Genomic DNA, 15754 nt, shown 5'->3' with positions numbered 1-15754 from the left:
GTCTTGTAAGAACAGAAGAAGTTGGGCCGTACAGGGGAACACCGTCTAAGGATGTCTGTCTTGCCACCACACGAATCGATTTCCAGATGGGAAAAATGACACCGAGACGAGCCAGGGCACTGCCTGAACATCAGGTTGGACCATTGACACATTCGGCTCAGGGCTTCCATGCTCCCTGGGCTCTCTGCAGAGGCAAGGTTGTGGTGTGCCCCCTGAGCAGGAAAACCAGGTACCAGACAGCACGGCCGTCTAGAGGCTGGTGGGCCTCCCACGCCCGCCCTCAGGCCTAACGGCCATCTGCCCTGGTTGCCAGGCACCTGTGTGTTTGGCTGGCCGAGGTCTGTTGGGTCCATTGGGGCCCGTGATCCGAAGCAGAGCTTTGGTGCCTGTGGCGCTGGGAAGGGCCTGCCTTCTGCCACCAAATGGATTTGGCTGCCAGCCCCAAAGCCATCTGTGTCTTCCAATGGTTCCCACTGGTCGCATGGGGACCGTGAGGCTGGGGGCAGTGCCCCTGCCCTGGGATCCTGGAACCGGTGTTTGGTGAGGCAAGAGGGAGAGGACAGAAGGCCTGCCCCGGGAGACAACACACACAACCAAGTGTCTCCATGTGGGGTCCCGCAGAAGAAGGATAATCCCCGCCGCCTAACCACTTGGGGATTTCGGTGTTATGGACAACACATGCCATCTGGAAGGTCCCAGGTCATCGTTTTTCCATACCTGGGCCACAGGAGGTGCACAAAGGCTCAGCTGAATGTAAACAGCCTAGTACCTATGAGGGCTCGGGGTCATTCCTTGGCATCGCTCAGTAGGCTGAAGTTCCAGAATTGCTGTCACATGTTCCTTGGGTCATGGACACGGCTCTGATGTGGCATTGCACTCTTTCTAGAGTCTGTAGTCATGTTCTCATGCCAGCCTATGGAGGGCTGAGGGTGGTACTGTCCCCATTGGGCAGAGAGGGATACGGAGGCTCAGCCAGGTCGAAATGCATGATGTCTGTCACACATTATGGAACCGTGTGCTGGAGTTTCCCTTGGCACACCGGCCTGATGTTTGCAATCATCAGAATATTGCCATGGCCATTCAAGGCCACTGGAGCTGAGGGTTACCCTCAGCCACAGGCCTTCGTCTGCTGGGTGTCCTCTGACCAAGGCCACCTGGCATCCAAGCTCCATCAGGATATACACAAAACTCGACCTGCCAACGCGTCACCAGATGGCCTAAACAGCAACCATGCCTTCCCTTCAGTGCCGGGTCATTCCATTTCAAGGTAACAGTCGTTTGTACTTGAGGCTAACATGTCAAAACCGAAAAGCCATTTGGTCGACATGAGGACCCTTGGTGGGACAGGTAAATAGAGCCTATCTTGGACCACTTCCCAGACCTGCTTACTCTAATCAAACATGTATTACCTTCAACAGGCCAAAATGACACCTCTGGGGTGGAAATGTGACCAAAAACGGGTACCAGACATCCTCATTGGTGTGAGGTAAGGCCTTTGTCTTCAAACTCCGTTTCTTGGACCTTTGACCACTTTGGCAATAGAAATTGCAAGAAGTCAAAGCCATTGGCTCTTCGTTCATAAACCCCCTTCGGAAACATCAACCACATAAGTGGCACAGCAAGCCACTCCACACGTCGTTCGCACAACAGGCAACGGGGTGTTCTAAGTTCCAGTGGAAGCCATTGACATGCACATGGTCAGGAATTTCACCGTTACCTTCCTCCTACTTGACACCTCTCTTGCATCACCTACAGCGGCTCACCTTGGGATAATGCTTCGGCACGAGTCCATCCGTCTCTCTGCCCACCTCCTTCAGAAGCCACCGAGAAGATCCAGACCACCCGTGCAGATGGACACTTCCCTGTCCAGGAGCAATGGTGTTCCCTCTTCCTGCTGGAGGATTAGGCCTTTCTTGGGAGCATTATTCCATCGCATGGACCACAATGATTTCAAGAGCTAGAGGGGAGTGGGCCTTTCTCCTCTTTCGCTGCTGAGAGAAGAAAGTCCACATAGTAGATCCCTGTGTTCAAGGTGATAGGATTTCCATGGATATCATTCCTCGGCTAAAATGACTGTCCTGATGGATGCCCTTGGCCACGATGCAATGATTCGTGACGTCCAACCCTACATAATAAGAGCAGGCCAGGTGTACGTGATTCCAAATAAAATTAGATGTGTTCCGGATGTTGGGGTCGCCACACATGGCATGCAACCCTTCCTATGGTGGTGGTCAATCTGAGCTTCACAGGCTGGCCTACCGCACAGCCAGGGCCTCGGCCACCCACGATCCGAAATCGGTCAACCACCTACTCCAAACCTCACGGAACCTTGACACAAGACAAGGGCCATGGATCAAACGGGATTCCTCAGCGACATAACTTGTGTCCCTTCCTGCTGAGTCCCAAGGGCCGCCTGCTTTGACGTCCTCCACTCTTGTAAGTTTAGAGTGTCGATAGTATGCATGTACGATTGTCTTGTAAGAACAGAAGAAGTTGGGCCGTACAGGGGAACACCGTCTAAGGATGTCTGTCTTGCCACCACACGAATCGATTTCCAGATGGGAAAAATGACACCGAGACGAGCCAGGGCACTGCCTGAACATCAGGTTGGACCATTGACACATTCGGCTCAGGGCTTCCATGCTCCCTGGGCTCTCTGCAGAGGCAAGGTTGTGGTGTGCCCCCTGAGCAGGAAAACCAGGTACCAGACAGCACGGCCGTCTAGAGGCTGGTGGGCCTCCCACGCCCGCCCTCAGGCCTAACGGCCATCTGCCCTGGTTGCCAGGCACCTGTGTGTTTGGGTGGCCGAGGTCTGTTGGGTCCATTGGGGCCCGTGATCCGAAGCAGAGCTTTGGTGCCTGTGGCGCTGGGAAGGGCCTGCCTTCTGCCACCAAATGGATTTGGCTGCCAGCCCCAAAGCCATCTGTGTCTTCCAATGGTTCCCACTGGTCGCATGGGGACCGTGAGGCTGGGGGCAGTGCCCCTGCCCTGGGATCCTGGAACCGGTGTTTGGTGAGGCAAGAGGGAGAGGACAGAAGGCCTGCCCCGGGAGACAACACACACAACCAAGTGTCTCCATGTGGGGTCCCGCAGAAGAAGGATAATCCCCGCCGCCTAACCACTTGGGGATTTCGGTGTTATGGACAACACATGCCATCTGGAAGGTCCCAGGTCATCGTTTTTCCATACCTGGGCCACAGGAGGTGCACAAAGGCTCAGCTGAATGTAAACAGCCTAGTACCTATGAGGGCTCGGGGTCATTCCTTGGCATCGCTCAGTAGGCTGAAGTTCCAGAATTGCTGTCACATGTTCCTTGGGTCATGGACACGGCTCTGATGTGGCATTGCACTCTTTCTAGAGTCTGTAGTCATGTTCTCATGCCAGCCTATGGAGGGCTGAGGGTGGTACTGTCCCCATTGGGCAGAGAGGGATACGGAGGCTCAGCCAGGTCGAAATGCATGATGTCTGTCACACATTATGGAACCGTGTGCTGGAGTTTCCCTTGGCACACCGGCCTGATGTTTGCAATCATCAGAATATTGCCATGGCCATTCAAGGCCACTGGAGCTGAGGGTTACCCTCAGCCACAGGCCTTCGTCTGCTGGGTGTCCTCTGACCAAGGCCACCTGGCATCCAAGCTCCATCAGGATATACACAAAACTCGACCTGCCAACGCGTCACCAGATGGCCTAAACAGCAACCATGCCTTCCCTTCAGTGCCGGGTCATTCCATTTCAAGGTAACAGTCGTTTGTACTTGAGGCTAACATGTCAAAACCGAAAAGCCATTTGGTCGACATGAGGACCCTTGGTGGGACAGGTAAATAGAGCCTATCTTGGACCACTTCCCAGACCTGCTTACTCTAATCAAACATGTATTACCTTCAACAGGCCAAAATGACACCTCTGGGGTGGAAATGTGACCAAAAACGGGTACCAGACATCCTCATTGGTGTGAGGTAAGGCCTTTGTCTTCAAACTCCGTTTCTTGGACCTTTGACCACTTTGGCAATAGAAATTGCAAGAAGTCAAAGCCATTGGCTCTTCGTTCATAAACCCCCTTCGGAAACATCAACCACATAAGTGGCACAGCAAGCCACTCCACACGTCGTTCGCACAACAGGCAACGGGGTGTTCTAAGTTCCAGTGGAAGCCATTGACATGCACATGGTCAGGAATTTCACCGTTACCTTCCTCCTACTTGACACCTCTCTTGCATCACCTACAGCGGCTCACCTTGGGATAATGCTTCGGCACGAGTCCATCCGTCTCTCTGCCCACCTCCTTCAGAAGCCACCGAGAAGATCCAGACCACCCGTGCAGATGGACACTTCCCTGTCCAGGAGCAATGGTGTTCCCTCTTCCTGCTGGAGGATTAGGCCTTTCTTGGGAGCATTATTCCATCGCATGGACCACAATGATTTCAAGAGCTAGAGGGGAGTGGGCCTTTCTCCTCTTTCGCTGCTGAGAGAAGAACGTCCACATAGTAGATCCCTGTGTTCAAGGTGATAGGATTTCCATGGATATCATTCCTCGGCTAAAATGACGGTCCTGATGGATGCCCTTGGCCACGATGCAATGATTCGTGACGTCCAACCCTACATAATAAGAGCAGGCCAGGTGTACGTGATTCCAAATAAAATTAGATGTGTTCCGGATGTTGGGGTCGCCACACATGGCATGCAACCCTTCCTATGGTGGTGGTCAATCTGAGCTTCACAGGCTGGCCTACCGCACAGCCAGGGCCTCGGCCACCCACGATCCGAAATCGGCCAACCACCTACTCCAAACCGCACGGAACCTTGACACAAGACAAGGGCCATGGGTCAAACGGGATTCCTCAGCGACATAACTTGTGTCCCTTCCTGCTGAGTCCCAAGGGCCGCCTGCTTTGACGTCCTCCACTCTTGTAAGTTTAGAGTGTCGATAGTATGCATGTACGATTTTCTTGTAAGAACAGAAGAAGTTGGGCCGTACAGGGGAACACCGTCTAAGGATGTCTGTCTTGCCACCACACGAATCGATTTCCAGATGGGAAAAATGACACCGAGACGAGCCAGGGCACTGCCTGAACATCAGGTTGGACCATTGACACATTCGGCTCAGGGCTTCCATGCTCCCTGGGCTCTCTGCAGAGGCAAGGTTGTGGTGTGCCCCCTGAGCAGGAAAACCAGGTACCAGACTGCACGGCCTTCTAGAGGCTGGTGGGCCTCCCACGCCCGCCCTCAGGCCTAACGGCCATCTGCCCTGGTTGCCAGGCACCTGTGTGTTTGGCTGGCCGAGGTCTGTTGGGTCCATTGGGGCCCGTGATCCGAAGCAGAGCTTTGGTGCCTGTGGCGCTGGGAAGGGCCTGCCTTCTGCCACCAAATGGATTTGGCTGCCAGCCCCAAAGCCATCTGTGTCTTCCAATGGTTCCCACTGGTCGCATGGGGACCGTGAGGCTGGGGGCAGTGCCCCTGCCCTGGGATCCTGGAACCGGTGTTTGGTGAGGCAAGAGGGAGAGGACAGAAGGCCTGCCCCGGGAGACAACACACACAACCAAGTGTCTCCATGTGGGGTCCCGCAGAAGAAGGATAATCCCCGCCGCCTAACCACTTGGGGATTTTGGTGTTATGGACAACACATGCCATCTGGAAGGTCCCAGGTCATCGTTTTTCCATACCTGGGCCACAGGAGGTGCACAAAGGCTCAGCTGAATGTAAACAGCCTAGTACCTATGAGGGCTCGGGGTCATTCCTTGGCATCGCTCAGTAGGCTGAAGTTCCAGAATTGCTGTCACATGTTCCTTGGGTCATGGACACGGCTCTGATGTGGCATTGCACTCTTTCTAGAGTCTGTAGTCATGTTCTCATGCCAGCCTATGGAGGGCTGAGGGTGGTACTGTCCCCATTGGGCAGAGAGGGATACGGAGGCTCAGCCAGGTCGAAATGCATGATGTCTGTCACACATTATGGAACCGTGTGCTGGAGTTTCCCTTGGCACACCGGCCTGATGTTTGCAATCATCAGAATATTGCCATGGCCATTCAAGGCCACTGGAGCTGAGGGTTACCCTCAGCCACAGGCCTTCGTCTGCTGGGTGTCCTCTGACCAAGGCCACCTGGCCTCCAAGCTCCATCAGGATATACACAAAACTCGACCTGCCAACGCGTCACCAGATGGCCTAAACAGCAACCATGCCTTCCCTTCAGTGCCGGGTCATTCCATTTCAAGGTAACAGTCGTTTTTACTTGAGGCTAACATGTCAAAACCGAAAAGCCATTTGGTCGACATGAGGACCCTTGGTGGGACAGGTAAATAGAGCCTATCTTGGACCACTTCCCAGACCTGCTGACTCTAATCAAACATGTATTACCTTCAACAGGCCAAAATGACACCTCTGTGGATGTAATGTGACCAAAAACGGGTACCAGACATCCTCATTGGTGTGAGGTAAGGCCTTTGTCTTCAAACTCCGTTTCTTGGACCTTTGACCACTTTGGCAATAGAAATTGCAAGAAGTCAAAGCCATTGGCTCTTCGTTCATAAACCCCCTTCGGAAACATCAACCACATAAGTGGCACAGCAAGCCACTCCACACGTCGTTCGCACAACAGGCAACGGGGTGTTCTAAGTTCCAGTGGAAGCCATTGACATGCACATGGTCAGGAATTTCACCGTTATCTTCCTCCTACTTGACACCTCTCTTGCATCACCTACAGCGGCTCACCTTGGGATAATGCTTCGGCACGAGTCCATCCGTCTCTCTGCCCACCTCCTTCAGAAGCCACCGAGAAGATCCAGACCACCCGTGCAGATGGACACTTCCCTGTCCAGGAGCAATGGTGTTCCCTCTTCCTGCTGGAGGATTAGGCCTTTCTTGGGAGCATTATTCCATCGCATGGACCACAATGATTTCAAGAGCTAGAGGGGAGTGGGCCTTTCTCCTCTTTCGCTGCTGAGAGAAGAAAGTCCACATAGTAGATCCCTGTGTTCAAGGTGATAGGATTTCCATGGATATCATTCCTCGGCTAAAATGACTGTCCTGATGGATGCCCTTGGCCACGATGCAATGATTCGTGACGTCCAACCCTACATAATAAGAGCAGGCCAGGTGTATGTGATTCCAAATAAATTTAGATGTGTTCCGGATGTTGGGGTCGCCACACATGGCATGCAACCCTTCCTATGGTGGTGGTCAATCTGAGCTTCACAGGCTGGCCTACCGCACAGCCAGGGCCTCGGCCACCCACGATCCGAAATCGGTCAACCACCTACTCCAAACCGCACGGAACCTTGACACAAGACAAGGGCCATGGGTCAAACGGGATTCCTCAGCGACATAACTTGTGTCCCTTCCTGCTGAGTCCCAAGGGCCGCCTGCTTTGACGTCCTCCACTCTTGTAAGTTTAGAGTGTCGATAGTATGCATGTACGATTGTCTTGTAAGAACAGAAGAAGTTGGGCCGTACAGGGGAACACCGTCTAAGGATGTCTGTCTTGCCACCACACGAATCGATTTCCAGATGGGAAAACTGACACCGAGACGAGCCAGGGCACTGCCTGAACATCAGGTTGGACCATTGACACATTCGGCTCAGGGCTTCCATGCTCCCTGGGCTCTCTGCAGAGGCAAGGTTGTGGTGTGCCCCCTGAGCAGGAAAACCAGGTACCAGACAGCACGGCCGACTAGAGGCTGGTGGGCCTCCCACGCCCGCCCTCAGGCCTAACGGCCATCTGCCCTGGTTGCCAGGCACCTGTGTGTTTGGGTGGCCGAGGTCTGTTGGGTCCATTGGGGCCCGTGATCCGAAGCAGAGCTTTGGTGCCTGTGGCGCTGGGAAGGGCCTGCCTTCTGCCACCAAATGGATTTGGCTGCCAGCCCCAAAGCCATCTGTGTCTTCCAATGGTTCCCACTGGTCGCATGGGGACCGTGAGGCTGGGGGCAGTGCCCCTGCCCTGGGATCCTGGAACCGGTGTTTGGTGAGGCAAGAGGGAGAGGACAGAAGGCCTGCCCCGGGAGACAACACACACAACCAAGTGTCTCCATGTGGGGTCCCGCAGAAAAAGGATAATCCCCGCCGCCTAACCACTTGGGGATTTCGGTGTTATGGACAACACATGCCATCTGGAAGGTCCCAGGTCATCGTTTTTCCATACCTGGGCCACAGGAAGTGCACAAAGGCTCAGCTGAATGTAAACGGCCTAGTACCTATGAGGGCTCGGGGTCATTCCTTGGCATCGCTCAGTAGGCTGAAGTTCCAGAATTGCTGTCACATGTTCCTTGGGTCATGGACACGGCTCTGATGTGGCATTGCACTCTTTCTAGAGTCTGTAGTCATGTTCTCAGGCCAGCCTATGGAGGGCTGAGGGTGGTACTGTCCCCATTGGGCAGAGAGGGATACGGAGGCTCAGCCAGGTCGAAATGCATGATGTCTGTCACACATTATGGAACCGTGTGCTGGAGTTTCCCTTGGCACACCGGCCTGATGTTTGCAATCATCAGAATATTGCCATGGCCATTCAAGGCCACTGGAGCTGAGGGTTACCCTCAGCCACAGGCCTTCGTCTGCTGGGTGTCCTCTGACCAAGGCCACCTGGCCTCCAAGCTCCATCAGGATATACACAAAACTCGACCTGCCAACGCGTCACCAGATGGCCTAAACAGCAACCATGCCTTCCCTTCAGTGCCGGGTCATTCCATTTCAAGGTAACAGTCGTTTTTACTTGAGGCTAACATGTCAAAACCGAAAAGCCATTTGGTCGACATGAGGACCCTTGGTGGGACAGGTAAATAGAGCCTATCTTGGACCACTTCCCAGACCTGCTGACTCTAATCAAACATGTATTACCTTCAACAGGCCAAAATGACACCTCTGGGGAGGTAATGTGACCAAAAACGGGTACCAGACATCCTCATTGGTGTGAGGTAAGGCCTTTGTCTTCAAACTCCGTTTCTTGGACCTTTGACCACTTTGGCAATAGAAATTGCAAGAAGTCAAAGCCATTGGCTCTTCGTTCATAAACCCCCTTCGGAAACATCAACCACATAAGTGGCACAGCAAGCCACTCCACACGTCGTTCGCACAACAGGCAACGGGGTGTTCTAAGTTCCAGTGGAAGCCATTGACATGCACATGGTCAGGAATTTCACCGTTACCTTCCTCCTACTTGACACCTCTCTTGCATCACCTACAGCGGCTCACCTTGGGATAATGCTTCGGCACGAGTCCATCCGTCTCTCTGCCCACCTCCTTCAGAAGCCACCGAGAAGATCCAGACCACCCGTGCAGATGGACACTTCCCTGTCCAGGAGCAATGGTGTTCCCTCTTCCTGCTGGAGGATTAGGCCTTTCTTGGGAGCATTATTCCATCGCATGGACCACAATGATTTCAAGAGCTAGAGGGGAGTGGGCCTTTCTCCTCTTTCGCTGCTGAGAGAAGAAAGTCCACATAGTAGATCCCTGTGTTCAAGGTGATAGGATTTCCATGGATATCATTCCTCGGCTAAAATGACTGTCCTGATGGATGCCCTTGGCCACGATGCAATGATTCGTGACGTCCAACCCTACATAATAAGAGCAGGCCAGGTGTATGTGATTCCAAATAAAATTAGATGTGTTCCGGATGTTGGGGTCGCCACACATGGCATGCAACCCTTCCTATGGTGGTGGTCAATCTGAGCTTCACAGGCTGGCCTACCGCACAGCCAGGGCCTCGGCCACCCACGATCCGAAATCGGCCAACCACCTACTCCAAACCGCACGGAACCTTGACACAAGACAAGGGCCATGGGTCAAACGGGATTCCTCAGTGACATAACTTGTGTCCCTTCCTGCTGAGTCCCAAGGGCCGCCTGCTTTGACGTCCTCCACTCTTGTAAGTTTAGAGTGTCGATAGTATGCATGTACGATTGTCTTGTAAGAACAGAAGAAGTTGGGCCGTACAGGGGAACACCGTCTAAGGATGTCTGTCTTGCCACCACACGAATCGATTTCCAGATGGGAAAAATGACACCGAGACGAGCCAGGGCACTGCCTGAACATCAGGTTGGACCATTGACACATTCGGCTCAGGGCTTCCATGCTCCCTGGGCTCTCTGCAGAGGCAAGGTTGTGGTGTGCCCCCTGAGCAGTAAAACCAGGTACCAGACTGCACGGACTTCTAGAGGCTGGTGGGCCTCCCACGCCCGCCCTCAGGCCTAACGGCCATCTGCCCTGGTTGCCAGGCACCTGTGTGTTTGGCTGGCCGAGGTCTGTTGGGTCCATTGGGGCCCGTGATCCGAAGCAGAGCTTTGGTGCCTGTGGCGCTGGGAAGGGCCTGCCTTCTGCCACCAAATGGATTTGGCTGCCAGCCCCAAAGCCATCTGTGTCTTCCAATGGTTCCCACTGGTCGCATGGGGACCGTGAGGCTGGGGGCAGTGCCCCTGCCCTGGGATCCTGGAACCGGTGTTTGGTGAGGCAAGAGGGAGAGGACAGAAGGCCTGCCCCGGGAGACAACACACACAACCAAGTGTCTCCATGTGGGGTCCCGCAGAAGAAGGATAATCCCCGCCGCCTAACCACTTGGGGATTTCGGTGTTATGGACAACACATGCCATCTGGAAGGTCCCAGGTCATCGTTTTTCCATACCTGGGCCACAGGAGGTGCACAAAGGCTCAGCTGAATGTAAACGGCCTAGTACCTATGAGGGCTCGGGGTCATTCCTTGGCATCGCTCAGTAGGCTGAAGTTCCAGAATTGCTGTCACATGTTCCTTGGGTCATGGACACGGCTCTGATGTGGCATTGCACTCTTTCTAGAGTCTGTAGTCATGTTCTCATGCCAGCCTATGGAGGGCTGAGGGTGGTACTGTCCCCATTGGGCAGAGAGGGATACGGAGGCTCAGCCAGGTCGAAATGCATGATGTCTGTCACACATTATGGAACCGTGTGCTGGAGTTTCCCTTGGCACACCGGCCTGATGTTTGCAATCATCAGAATATTGCCATGGCCATTCAAGGCCACTGGAGCTGAGGGTTACCCTCAGCCACAGGCCTTCGTCTGCTGGGTGTCCTCTGACCAAGGCCACCTGGCCTCCAAGCTCCATCAGGATATACACAAAACTCGACCTGCCAACGCGTCACCAGATGGCCTAAACAGCAACCATGCCTTCCCTTCAGTGCCGGGTCATTCCATTTCAAGGTAACAGTCGTTTTTACTTGAGGCTAACATGTCAAAACCGAAAAGCCATTTGGTCGACATGAGGACCCTTGGTGGAACAGGTAAATAGAGCCTATCTTGGACCACTTCCCAGACCTGCTTACTCTAATCAAACATGTATTACCTTCAACAGGCCAAAATGACACCTCTGGGGTGGAAATGTGACCAAAAACGGGTACCAGACATCCTCATTGGTGTGAGGTAAGGCCTTTGTCTTCAAACTCCGTTTCTTGGACCTTTGACCACTTTGGCAATAGAAATTGCAAGAAGTCAAAGCCATTGGCTCTTCGTTCATAAACCCCCTTCGGAAACATCAACCACATAAGTGGCACAGCAAGCCACTCCACACGTCGTTCGCACAACAGGCAACGGGGTGTTCTAAGTTCCAGTGGAAGCCATTGACATGCACATGGTCAGGAATTTCACCGTTACCTTCCTCCTACTTGACACCTCTCTTGCATCACCTACAGCGGCTCACCTTGGGATAATGCTTCGGCACGAGTCCATCCGTCTCTCTGCCCACCTCCTTCAGAAGCCACCGAGAAGATCCAGACCACCCGTGCAGATGGACACTTCCCTGTCCAGGAGCAATGGTGTTCCCTCTTCCTGCTGGAGGATTAGGCCTTTCTTGGGAGCATTATTCCATCGCATGGACCACAATGATTTCAAGAGCTAGAGGGGAGTGGGCCTTTCTCCTCTTTCGCTGCTGAGAGAAGAACGTCCACATAGTAGATCCCTGTGTTCAAGGTGATAGGATTTCCATGGATATCATTCCTCGGCTAAAATGACGGTCCTGATGGATGCCCTTGGCCACGATGCAATGATTCGTGACGTCCAACCCTACATAATAAGAGCAGGCCAGGTGTACGTGATTCCAAATAAAATTAGATGTGTTCCGGATGTTGGGGTCGCCACACATGGCATGCAACCCTTCCTATGGTGGTGGTCAATCTGAGCTTCACAGGCTGGCCTACCGCACAGCCAGGGCCTCGGCCACCCACGATCCGAAATCGGCCAACCACCTACTCCAAACCGCACGGAACCTTGACACAAGACAAGGGCCATGGGTCAAACGGGATTCCTCAGCGACATAACTTGTGTCCCTTCCTGCTGAGTCCCAAGGGCCGCCTGCTTTGACGTCCTCCACTCTTGTAAGTTTAGAGTGTCGATAGTATGCATGTACGATTTTCTTGTAAGAACAGAAGAAGTTGGGCCGTACAGGGGAACACCGTCTAAGGATGTCTGTCTTGCCACCACACGAATCGATTTCCAGATGGGAAAAATGACACCGAGACGAGCCAGGGCACTGCCTGAACATCAGGTTGGACCATTGACACATTCGGCTCAGGGCTTCCATGCTCCCTGGGCTCTCTGCAGAGGCAAGGTTGTGGTGTGCCCCCTGAGCAGGAAAACCAGGTACCAGACTGCACGGCCTTCTAGAGGCTGGTGGGCCTCCCACGCCCGCCCTCAGGCCTAACGGCCATCTGCCCTGGTTGCCAGGCACCTGTGTGTTTGGCTGGCCGAGGTCTGTTGGGTCCATTGGGGCCCGTGATCCGAAGCAGAGCTTTGGTGCCTGTGGCGCTGGGAAGGGCCTGCCTTCTGCCACCAAATGGATTTGGCTGCCAGCCCCAAAGCCATCTGTGTCTTCCAATGGTTCCCACTGGTCGCATGGGGACCGTGAGGCTGGGGGCAGTGCCCCTGCCCTGGGATCCTGGAACCGGTGTTTGGTGAGGCAAGAGGGAGAGGACAGAAGGCCTGCCCCGGGAGACAACACACACAACCAAGTGTCTCCATGTGGGGTCCCGCAGAAGAAGGATAATCCCCGCCGCCTAACCACTTGGGGATTTCGGTGTTATGGACAACACATGCCATCTGGAAGGTCCCAGGTCATCGTTTTTCCATACCTGGGCCACAGGAGGTGCACAAAGGCTCAGCTGAATGTAAACAGCCTAGTACCTATGAGGGCTCGGGGTCATTCCTTGGCATCGCTCAGTAGGCTGAAGTTCCAGAATTGCTGTCACATGTTCCTTGGGTCATGGACACGGCTCTGATGTGGCATTGCACTCTTTCTAGAGTCTGTAGTCATGTTCTCAGGCCAGCCTATGGAGGGCTGAGGGTGGTACTGTCCCCATTGGGCAGAGAGGGATACGGAGGCTCAGCCAGGTCGAAATGCATGATGTCTGTCACACATTATGGAACCGTGTGCTGGAGTTTCCCTTGGCACACCGGCCTGATGTTTGCAATCATCAGAATATTGCCATGGCCATTCAAGGCCACTGGAGCTGAGGGTTACCCTCAGCCACAGGCCTTCGTCTGCTGGGTGTCCTCTGACCAAGGCCACCTGGCCTCCAAGCTCCATCAGGATATACACAAAACTCGACCTGCCAACGCGTCACCAGATGGCCTAAACAGCAACCATGCCTTCCCTTCAGTGCCGGGTCATTCCATTTCAAGGTAACAGTCGTTTTTACTTGAGGCTAACATGTCAAAACCGAAAAGCCATTTGGTCGACATGAGGACCCTTGGTGGGACAGGTAAATAGAGCCTATCTTGGACCACTTCCCAGACCTGCTGACTCTAATCAAACATGTATTACCTTCAACAGGCCAAAATGACACCTCTGTGGATGTAATGTGACCAAAAACGGGTACCAGACATCCTCATTGGTGTGAGGTAAGGCCTTTGTCTTCAAACTCCGTTTCTTGGACCTTTGACCACTTTGGCAATAGAAATTGCAAGAAGTCAAAGCCATTGGCTCTTCGTTCATAAACCCCCTTCGGAAACATCAACCACATAAGTGGCACAGCAAGCCACTCCACACGTCGTTCGCACAACAGGCAACGGGGTGTTCTAAGTTCCAGTGGAAGCCATTGACATGCACATGGTCAGGAATTTCACCGTTATCTTCCTCCTACTTGACACCTCTCTTGCATCACCTACAGCGGCTCACCTTGGGATAATGCTTCGGCACGAGTCCATCCGTCTCTCTGCCCACCTCCTTCAGAAGCCACCGAGAAGATCCAGACCACCCGTGCAGATGGACACTTCCCTGTCCAGGAGCAATGGTGTTCCCTCTTCCTGCTGGAGGATTAGGCCTTTCTTGGGAGCATTATTCCATCGCATGGACCACAATGATTTCAAGAGCTAGAGGGGAGTGGGCCTTTCTCCTCTTTCGCTGCTGAGAGAAGAAAGTCCACATAGTAGATCCCTGTGTTCAAGGTGATAGGATTTCCATGGATATCATTCCTCGGCTAAAATGACTGTCCTGATGGATGCCCTTGGCCACGATGCAATGATTCGTGACGTCCAACCCTACATAATAAGAGCAGGCCAGGTGTATGTGATTCCAAATAAAATTAGATGTGTTCCGGATGTTGGGGTCGCCACACATGGCATGCAACCCTTCCTATGGTGGTGGTCAATCTGAGCTTCACAGGCTGGCCTACCGCACAGCCAGGGCCTCGGCCACCCACGATCCGAAATCGGCCAACCACCTACTCCAAACCGCACGGAACCTTGACACAAGACAAGGGCCATGGGTCAAACGGGATTCCTCAGTGACATAACTTGTGTCCCTTCCTGCTGAGTCCCAAGGGCCGCCTGCTTTGACGTCCTCCACTCTTGTAAGTTTAGAGTGTCGATAGTATGCATGTACGATTGTCTTGTAAGAACAGAAGAAGTTGGGCCGTACAGGGGAACACCGTCTAAGGATGTCTGTCTTGCCACCACACGAATCGATTTCCAGATGGGAAAAATGACACCGAGACGAGCCAGGGCACTGCCTGAACATCAGGTTGGACCATTGACACATTCGGCTCAGGGCTTCCATGCTCCCTGGGCTCTCTGCAGAGGCAAGGTTGTGGTGTGCCCCCTGAGCAGTAAAACCAGGTACCAGACTGCACGGACTTCTAGAGGCTGGTGGGCCTCCCACGCCCGCCCTCAGGCCTAACGGCCATCTGCCCTGGTTGCCAGGCACCTGTGTGTTTGGCTGGCCGAGGTCTGTTGGGTCCATTGGGGCCCGTGATCCGAAGCAGAGCTTTGGTGCCTGTGGCGCTGGGAAGGGCCTGCCTTCTGCCACCAAATGGATTTGGCTGCCAGCCCCAAAGCCATCTGTGTCTTCCAATGGTTCCCACTGGTCGCATGGGGACCGTGAGGCTGGGGGCAGTGCCCCTGCCCTGGGATCCTGGAACCGGTGTTTGGTGAGGCAAGAGGGAGAGGACAGAAGGCCTGCCCCGGGAGACAACACACACAACCAAGTGTCTCCATGTGGGGTCCCGCAGAAGAAGGATAATCCCCGCCGCCTAACCACTTGGGGATTTCGGTGTTATGGACAACACATGCCATCTGGAAGGTCCCAGGTCATCGTTTTTCCATACCTGGGCCACAGGAGGTGCACAAAGGCTCAGCTGAATGTAAACGGCCTAGTACCTATGAGGGCTCGGGGTCATTCCTTGGCATCGCTCAGTAGGCTGAAGTTCCAGAATTGCTGTCACATGTTCCTTGGGTCATGGACACGGCTCTGATGTGGCATTGCACTCTTTCTAGAGTCTGTAGTCATGTTCTCATGCCAGCCTATGGAGG

Source organism: Sus scrofa, chromosome Y (genome assembly GCF_054392235.1).
Source record: "Sus scrofa isolate SSC_HxYL_T2T_F1_AM1 chromosome Y, Sscrofa_HxYL_maternal_Yorkshire_Landrace_v2.0, whole genome shotgun sequence".
NCBI classification, from domain to species: Eukaryota; Metazoa; Chordata; class Mammalia; order Artiodactyla; family Suidae; genus Sus; species Sus scrofa.
This window is presented reverse-complemented; position numbering follows the sequence as displayed.